The sequence below is a fragment of the Nyctereutes procyonoides genome, unplaced genomic scaffold, assembly GCF_905146905.1.
Source record: "Nyctereutes procyonoides isolate TBG_1078 unplaced genomic scaffold, NYPRO_anot_genome, whole genome shotgun sequence".
Lineage (NCBI taxonomy): Eukaryota > Metazoa > Chordata > Mammalia > Carnivora > Canidae > Nyctereutes > Nyctereutes procyonoides.
This window is the reverse complement of record NW_026575135.1, coordinates 64,110,897-64,120,982: the sequence shown is the minus strand read 5'-3', so window position 1 is coordinate 64,120,982 and position 10,086 is coordinate 64,110,897. Positions and strand designations below refer to the sequence as shown.

At 37.9% G+C, this 10,086-nt stretch overlaps 1 pseudogene; it reads left to right on the top strand.

Annotated features, from left to right (window-relative positions):
* Positions 1 to 5,737: 5,737 nt before the first annotated feature.
* The window catches only part of LOC129494629 (cytohesin-3-like), an 87,507-nt pseudogene continuing 83,158 nt past the window's right edge, over positions 5,738 to 10,086 (top strand).

The following is a 10,086-nucleotide window of genomic DNA, read 5'->3' as shown; positions in this document are numbered from 1 at the left end:
TTTTTATTGGAGTTCAATTTGTCAACATATAGCAAATCACCCAGTGCTCATCCCGTCAAGTGCCCCCCCCCTCAGTGCCTGTCACCCAGTCACCCCAACCCCCCGCCCACCTCCCTTTCCACTATCCCTTGTTCATTTCCCAGAGTTAGGAGTCTCATGTTCTGTCACCCTCACTGATATTTCCCACTCATTTTCTCTCCTTTCCCCTTTATTCCCTTTCACTATTTTTTATATTCCCCGAATGAATGAAACCATATAATGTTTGTTCTTCTCTGATTGACTTACTTCACTCAGCATAATACGCTCCAGTTTTTTTTTTTTTTTTGATTCTTGTCTCTATAATGTGAGATTTATGAGGATGGTGAGTTTTCTCTGAATTTTTACAGTATGCACAACAGTGTCTGACAGAAGTAGAGAGGTTCAGTAAATATTTCTTAAAAGTAAAAACGTGAGCTAATGATTTGTATTAGGCTAGATACAAGATTAATGCAGATAAATCTGGATATTCACTCAAGATTTTTTTTTAATTGGTCTGATATTTTTTATTCCTCAAAAATGCAAGTAATCTCTGAGAGAGCATCTATTCCTTTAAGTTCATCCTTTCCCTCTAAAAGCTACCAAACTTATTTGACATGATTTACTTTGATTTCTACACATACCAGCTCTTTTCTATTATGTCTAGGTGCTTTTCAGCCATTTCTTGTATTGCTCTTTCTATGCCTAGAAAACTTTATCAATTTTAGTGCTAGCTTTTCTTAGTGTTTAGAACCCAACCTTTATTTTTGTTTCTGTTTTCAAATTCATCATTATTCTTTGAGTTCCCCTTCACACACATTACTGAAGTACTTCATTGGTTCATAACATGAGTATGTAATTTATTAACCTTGACTGCAGTTACTGCAGACCTGTTGAGTTACACATGTTCATGCGTCCAAAGCATGGTTTTCCTTATGGTCTTTTTATGGTAACTCCCCCCCCCAAGGCCCTCATAGGTGCCTAATCTTATAAAAGGAATTCATGTCTTTTGAGTTAGTTCTTATTTTCCAGTATCCGTAAATAGTTTGAGTTGTGAATTTGGAATTAATTAGCTCCCCTCTCTCACTGATCATTGGCCAGCCAGGTGAAGGAAGTAGGAAGTCAGGTAGCAGTTTCTTGGGAAGCCAAAAGAAAGTGAGAGGAAGGCATCAACTTATGGCTGTATAGCAAATGATGTAGTTGTTATGAGTTTAAACTCTGGAGCCAGACTGTCTTGATTTAAATCCTACTCTGCCACCTACTAGCTTTGTGACCTTGAAGAAGTCTCTTAGCCTTTCTCTGCCTTGGTTTCTTCTTACAAATGGATAATAGAGCTGATCATGATGATAATCCTTGAGTTTGGTGTGAAGAAAACTGAGAAGTAGTCAATAACGGTTAATCATTATTGGTTGCCATAATTATTATTCTGTCTGTATATTGCCTGTATATATGTCTATATCTTTAAAATGCTCCTTCCTAGACCTTCTAGAAGCCTCTGGAAACCATGCCAAATCTATGCTGGAGGCTTTAGCCTTCACTGGGCTCCCTGCCTTCTACCTTCCACTTCAGACTGCATCCCTAAGATCTGGTTTCCTTGGGTCACACCTGCCTATTTCCCTTCTGGAACATTTAAGGGACTTTTCCAAGGTCACAAAGCTAGTAGGGAGAGGTCTGAAATGGAAGGTAGAAGGTAGAAGGTAGGGAGCCTCATTTTCCTATTTATTCATCCCATATTATTGACTATTCAGTTGGTCTTCTTGACTCTGGTTTTTTTCCTCTCCATACTTTATTTTTAATCTTCCTCCTTGGCTCCATCATGAAGTAACAGTGCATTTCCGAATTGTACAGTGCCTCAGCCCTGAACCACTCCTTAAAACTAAGTATTGTTTCATCTTTCACTAAATTGGAACTGTTTTCTCTTGTATATTACTCTTTGGACAGATTTAGGTGATTAATATCATTACTTAATGTGGCTAGATGCTATGGCAATTGACATGTGTCCAGGTAATTATCATTTCTTTCAGGATTACCTCAGGCAATTGATTAATCTCTCTTTTGTATTTTGTGCAATCTTTATTTCTCTTCTCTCTCTTTTCTGCTCTGCTCTTGGAGAGAAACCTAATTAACCACATACACACCAAGGGTGCATAAACTAGTCATTATATAAATTTGCATTCAAATTCTAGACCTCTAAGGTTTTTAGTCCTTTCCACAAAATCCTCATAGCCTGCATTTTACCCTGTGATGGATAATTCTGCAAAAACAATGTGGGTGGACTGTGGTGCCTGCTTGTTTGCTGAGATACGAGTCTAGATGTTGCCTTATAAGTATTTTGTAGATCTCATAACATTTCAATTAGTTGGTTGACATGAAGTAAAAGAGATTACTCTGGATAACTTGAATAGCCTCCATCCAATCAATTGAGGGCCTTAAGAGCAAAAACTGAGGTTTTCCAGAAAAAAAAAAAAAGAATTCTGCCTTAATATTGTAACACAGAAATCCTGTGTAGTTTCCATCCCGCTGGCCTGCTCTGAATATTTTGAACTCAAGACTGTAAGTTCAACTTTTTCCTAAGTCTCCTGCTCATTGGTCTCCCTTCTGGATTTTGAATTTGCCAGCCCTCATCATCCCTTAAGCCAATTCCTTTAAGATAAATTAACGTCCTTTTCTCTCTCCCTTCCCCTTATCCTAATCTCTCTTCAACTTTTTGCTTTAATCTATTTCTCTGAAGAACCCTGATTGATACAGACTTTAGTACCAGGAAGTGGGGTGCTGCCACAAATACCTAAAATGTGGAGGTGGCTTTCAAGTTGGATACTGAGTAGAGGCTGGAAGAATGCTGAGGCACATGATGGGCAAGGCCTAGATTGCCCTGTGAGTTGTAACTGGAGGAGAAAATCCTCATGTGGAATTTTTAAGGGTGATACAACATGACTGCAGAAACTATGCTTGAAGACTCATAGATCCTGGAGGAGGTGAGGCTTGTCACACTACAAAGGGGGCCAAATAGGAAGAGTGCCAAGAGAGTGAGGACCATGGGCAAGTGCCTTTACTGGAGATCTGAGAGGAGCGTACAAGAAAAAGGCATGAGGGAATTTCATGGGTGTATTTGAATGTCACTCAGTCATGGTTGGGGGAGCTCAGGAAGAGAAACTTGGAGCAGAGACCAGCCTGATCACACTGATGCATCTCATCACCTGCTTAGAGGGAAGTTGAGGCATCAAGTAAATAGGAAGTTTGAAAGATTTACATTATACATTGAAGTGACAGTGGGTAGGAATAAAGGTGTTAAAGGTAATTCTGATTAGGGGGAAATACCATGATGTTGGAGGCAGAGATAGGAATGATTCATTTAAAAGTCAAGCAACACCAAGCACTGCCAACCATCACTGGAAGTTAGGGCAAGGGCACGGAACAGTTTTTCCCTTAGAACCCCCAGAAGGAAATAACTCCACTGATTTTTGGATTTTTGGCATGCAGAGCTATGAGACAATACATTTCTATTGCTCTAAGACACCCAATTTTTGGTAATTTGTTATGGCAGCTGTAGGATGCTAACATATACATCTTCCCACTTCCAGAAGATAAAAGAACTCTGTAATAACACAATATTATAAAAAACATTCTAGTATATTTCAGCAAAAATGTTGCTTTCGGTCAATATGAATCTCCTATTATTTACTTAGGTACAGAGTAACATGATCTTACACTTGTGATTTTGTATTTTAGACCCTAAAGAAGTTAATATAATTATATTTAATTTTAAGGTAAATTATAATTTATTTTAAAAATCCAGTGTTCCTAGGTAGCACATTCATAATGAAATATAACCAGATAATAAAATTTGGAGGGGAGGGTGGATTATGCATAGTTTTCCCTTAGTGACAGGGCTAAGAATAAATACTTCTGGAACCCTAAGTTGATATGTATCATAAAGTCCAGTTGTTAACAAATCATAGAAAATTTTTCCAGATACATCTATAGGAGAATAATAGAAAAACAAAATAATTTTATAATAATGAGGCTACTGTAAGTAATTCATAATTTGAAAAAGTCGAAATGGTATCAGTGGTGGGACATAATTAATTCGAGATAATATCGATGACTGGAAGAAAAGTCTTCCCCCCAAATTGTATGAATTCCAACTAAATGCATGTGTGGATTTACCCGGTAGGATTTCAGCATCTTATCTAAGTGCTAAAACTTAGTAGGTCTTCTTAGAATATTGAGCTGGAAAGAGCAATCAAATATATTAATATGCTTCTGAATATTAACATTTCTTTTAATAATTTACTTAAAGGATTTCTGGTAGTAGCCTTTATTTTTTTAAATTTTATTTATCCATGAGAGACACAGAGAGGCAGCAACATAGGCAGAGGGAGAAGAAGGCTCCCTGTGGGGAGTCTGATGCAGACTTGGTCCCAGGACCCCAGGATCATGACCTGAACTGAAGGCAGATGCTCAACCACTGAGCCACCCAAGCACCCTTGGTAGTAGCCTTTAATCTGATGTAACAATGAAAGTCATGAAATTGAATATGATTTACCCCCCCCCCCCCGAACGATTTGCTGGTGTCATGCCTATAAAGAAATTCCTTGTAGCATAAAGGCTATCCTCGGAAACCTTCTAAAATGGCTACTCCAATTTCCATTATTGGCTTTGAGGATCATGCCTGAGGATAGTGGTATTGAGTTTCCCTGTTTCTCATCTAGTATCTCTGTGAGAAGGTCAGATATTATTTAAAAGCATTTGAAAATTACTGATGGGAGCTGTGGAACCTCTTCTGGAATGTTTTGGGTATTATTGGTGCTTCTAGTTATTTTAGTTGTATTAATAGTGTAGTTGAAAGATCCTGAGCATATGAATCCTCTCTGTGCCGATTAATGCTGTATGACTTTAGGTAAGCAGTTTAATTGCCTTACTTTAGTACAGTTCCTCTGGGCAACAAAGAATAAAGAGAGAAATTAATGTGTAGGGTGTTGTGGTTCTTTGTGTGACTGCTTGAGTTTGAGGTAGGCAAGTGAGAGTCAAATGCTTTTTAGTATACAAGTGAGGGAAGGTGGGCACAGAGTGGAAACCTTGTTGCTCAATTTGTTGCTCAAGTGCAAGGTCAAACCCTGGTAATGTATTATTTTCCCCAATGAGCTAAGACTCTGTGGTCTCTGAAAAGTTTTTTGTAAATACGTTAAACTCTTCCCCGACTGTGATAGAGTCTGAACTGGGGCAGTAGGTCTTTTATTCACCTCTCCTCAATGGGAAAGTTTCTCACCCCCTTCTGAACTTGTGAATAGGGTCAGAAAATAAACAGTGTGCAACTCTTTGAAGTAAGAGAACTGCTCACATTTTTACTGGAAGGATTGGAGTTTTCCCAGGAAGCTACTGTAATTCTCAGGTGAGAAACTGGTAGGGGTGAGGAAGGAGGCCAACCTGAGAGGTCATGAATAAAACTCCATCTGAGGAGACTCTCTCATGGAGATAAAAATGTGTCCACACTGTTTGCCCCACAGAGAAGAATAGCTAAGTGAACTGGATTTTCTTTTTCTCTTGGTTAGCTTGCATTTTTTCTTCCCATCTGAGGTGACCGTGCCTTACTTTAAAAAAATGTCCCAATATAACTGACAAATAGTATAGTTGATCCTCAGGCTGTTAATTATATTGGTCCAGTGATTCATAAGTCCCAGGGAGAATGTTCCATGTCATCTGTTCTAAGCTCTATCAGACAATGGCGGGGGGCCTAATAGCATCATTGAACCCTTTCTCAGAAAGTACCCAAGAGGACTTCAGCTCAAGACCCAATGAAGCTCAGCTTCCAAACTACCCTGTTAATGAAACCCCCACACTCTTGTAAGAGGAGAAAATAGAGGCCTCCACAGCAGTCCCCCCAGGTGACTTGATGGTTACAGATGATATAATTAAGGCACCTGCTATAAACTCGGCATATTGTAGGTACTCTTGATGATAATGATGGTGATTATGGGGATGATAACTATGGTTATAAAATGATCTCCATCCCAATGAGTCTGTTATTTGAACTGATTGGCTCCAAATGGAAAACTCTGGAGGAGAACACATACCAGTTTTCTTTGCTTAGAGAATAACATAGCTCTCCTGTGTCTAGGAAGTTAATAAAAATAAATTTAATATTAATTATGATGAAGATGATAGGATTAATTCTAATAACCAGTGACTACCATGCAGAAGAATGTCGCCATAACAGGAAGTAGGATAAAGGGGGAATTCCCAGAAAGCCCGTATCCCAAATAACATAAATGTCACATTGATGATTCAACTGCAGTTTTATTTGTTTGGCTGCAGTATAATTCACATGCACCCTTGAGAACTTAATAGGAGAGTTTTAGCAAAGTTTCTGTTGCTGAAAAAGGAAGTGATTAAAACATAAAATAGTTTCCATGTTCTATTAAACAGATGTGCATAAAACATCATCCAGAGAAAAGCAGAAAGATTTTAAATATGTCACACATGAAATTTATTGTAACATAAGCTAAACTTATGAGTAATTTAGAAAATATTTTCTCAAAATATTCTTTCAAAGAGATTTCCTATTTCTAAGCCTTGCTCATAAAATGTAAGCCTTTGTGTCTCTTTTCACTATGAACTGTTTTTTCTCTCCCTTCTTCCTTCCTTCCTTCCTTCCTTCCTTCCTTCCTTCTTTCTTTCTCTTCCTTCCTTCCTTCCTTCCTTCCTTCCTTCCTTCCTTCCTTCCTTCTTCCTTCTTCCTTCTTCCTTCTTCCTTCCTCTTTCTATCTAAATATATTCTAGTTGTTTCAGGATTTTGACCAAATCTTTCTTTATAGCTAAGGATAATGGGTAATAATTCTTTCCATGTTTTAAAAGGAAACACAATAACATATGAAAGTCTTATTAGAGTACCATCACCATCTCTAAGATCATGGCCACATTATCTATCTCCAGCCTACAGAAGTAAAGGCCAGACAGTGGTTAAATAGGAAGATCCTTCAGTGGGGATTTGTGCCATAAGTGCTACAGTATTTTCTGTTCTGTTGTTTGGGTGGGTATGGGGAAAGGAGCTGAATCTTCTTAAGCAAAAAATAAGACTGGCCGAAGAACCCATTGGTGAGATGGCATTTCTTAACTTTCTAGATGACATCTCTTATTTTCTAGCTGGGTGCTACCAAAATGTATGCGCATATAGGCCTGTTTTTACCTGCTACTGTAGGAGGATAGGAAGCAATTATTGGAAAATTAGACATGTATCACTTACATTTTGTAGGTTAAAGAAAAAGCTGTATTTCATCTGGAGAAACCTGAAGGAAATGGTTGACTGGAACCACCTCTGATTTGAAGCCAGAAGAACATTCACCTTTGGAACAAGCTTCATTCATTAGAGGAGAAGGGGTATATGCCTTCTAAGGGGCTGAATGAATGCATAAAACATAGCCAGACTATAACCAGCTTAAAAGGACTTTAACCAAGAGGAATGTCTCTTGGTGTGATGGGATCCCAGGAGAAAGAGAGTATAAGGTTTCCTTTTGGAAGTAAGGAGTTATGGGCATGGTAAGCAATCAGATGGTGAATATATAGCCTGCATCAGGCAAGGATACAGTGGGGGCTTCTCAGTAGGGAATCTCAGATATTCTCCCTTGTGTGTCCCACGAGGAAGCACATTTGGGCAATTGCCTTGCAGAGGGCTGACAATCATATTGTAAAAGCACAGGTCAGCAGGTCAGAGTTTTCCTCTTTCCTCTAACTCTGTTTATCCCTTATCCTGGAGAAGCCGGAAGCAGCAAGTCTTAGTGGTACATTTGGACTAAGAGAAGAGAGAGAACAGGACACATACCTCTTTTCTAATACAGATCCCCAGACTTGTGTCCAGTCTGAGGATGAGAGGAGAACATTGTATTGGGTATGAGATGGAAATACTGCATTAGATTGCCCTGGATTCTTACCACCTGGAAGTGAGTTCTATTTACCTAAAAGTAACCAGAAGGCTGTGGCATCTACTGAAATGACACCAAAGAACAAGGCAAAGTGAGTGACCAGGAAAAATAGGCCATTTTCTGCTTATATCTTACTAAATTTGGCCTATTTAATAGGCCAATTATGTATTCCATATATCATTTTTAACAAATGCTATCTCCCAGCCCTTTCTATAGGAAAACCATCCTCATTAGTAAAAGGAGTTTGAATCTTTGAGGGAGGGAGGGAGGGAGAGAGAGAGAGAATGAATCACTTTGAGAGAGACTGGACATGAATTGGCCCAACACTGTTTTCTAAGTAAGGAACTAAAACCGAGACTCAATTAGACAACTTTGTCATAGGAGCAGACCTGTCAGACCATTAAACAGAGCTAATAATTTTCTATCTGATTATATCAAGAGCAGAGAAGCTAAATTATTTGCTTAATGCCACACAAGGAGGTATAAAGCCCATCTTGATATTAATATTCCTGACTCCTGGGTAAGTTTTGACTTAACACAGGGGTAAATGGTTTACTTGTGATATTCCAGGAGAGACCTAATAAATATCTTTTTTTCTGATTATTTGTTCTGGGCTTTGGCCCCTTTTAGGTCATTACACCTTCCTGTGAATTGAAGACATGATATGAGCTCTGAGTGATGTCTTTGTAATCGATGGACCTGGTATAAATTCATTTAGATTTTCTTTACATGCTCCCAGATCCAATCACATGTATCTTTAGTCTTCTTGGTTACACAGAGTAGCATAAAAATTAGGGAAAGAGAAAAAAAGAGAATGTTTTGGGATAATTTCCACATGATATTTTCCATTTTACTAAAAGGAAATTCATAGAGGGTTTGGAAACATTCAGTCTCTTTCTTGTCTGAGTCCAATAGAAACAAATATTGATTTCTCACACTGAATTCATTTCAAGAAGAGAATACTGAACCCAAATATTTTTAATTCCTAGTCTAAACTAATTATACAGTGGGTTTATGCATATTTTTCAACTTGTAGCAACTTGATTACTACAGGAAAGTAAAAGGATTTACTTTTTCTAGACCAAAAGAGTGAACTGCAAACAGATTTGACACAATCTAATAATGGTAAATTGCTACTTTTATTTTCATATGAAGCAAATATATTCACCCTTTGGTAAATTAAAGTGAGTGACTGTAAACTCTCTTTAGCTCTTCTAATCAGGAGGCTGCTTCGAAATGCATATAACAGAAAACTTGTTCATATCAGAATGAATAAGAAAATTTATTGACTTCATGAATTTAACTTAAGAGGTCTTCAGGTTGGTGGATTCAGTGACTTAATGATGTAGCTAAGTACTAAGTTTCTTTCTTTCTATATTTACTTTAATTCTCTGCTTTTGCCTAGCTTGGGTCATGTTCTGAACCAGTCTCAGCTATTAAAAATGGTAAAGTAATACTGCTCTTTGTTTGTAGTCTATTCCCCCCTAGTCTCTAAATAACAAAAATATGCTTTTGCTTAGGGCTACAGTGCACTTGTATTAAAAATTACATTCCCCCTTGTAGATAATTATAGTTATGTGATTAAGTTTTTGCCAAGCACAAGAGATATGTGAAGCTTCAAAGCGAAATATCTATGGAGAGTGATCATTCACTGTTTCTAAGTCCTGTCAATATAGTGTAATACTTGGGACTCCCAGGAATGATATTTAACAGAAAGGAACTTGAACCCTTATTTTCTCAGTCTCCTTCTTTCTGGTTCAAATAAAATTTTAATGAATGGAAATAAGGACACAGACTGGATCTCTGAATGAGATGGCCATGCTATGCCTGGTTGGTTTTTCTCTAGGATTTTTTTTTTTTTAAGTTGACAATTGACACTAATCACAACTGATAAAAATGCCATGTTTTGGTGGTTTCGACCCTTATTTTGAATCAATCAATGTCAAGGGAGCTGGAATTAGCATGGCTAGTTTAAACCAGTAGTTCTCAACATGGATTGCAGTTTAGAGTCATCTGGGGAGTTTTAAAAGCCTGGGCTCTACCTCAAACCAATTAAATGAGAATGTCTGGATCAAACCCAGACATTATATTTTTTAAAAGCTCCACAGGTGACTCCAGTGTGCAACTGACTGGCTTAGACTATTCAGAGTTA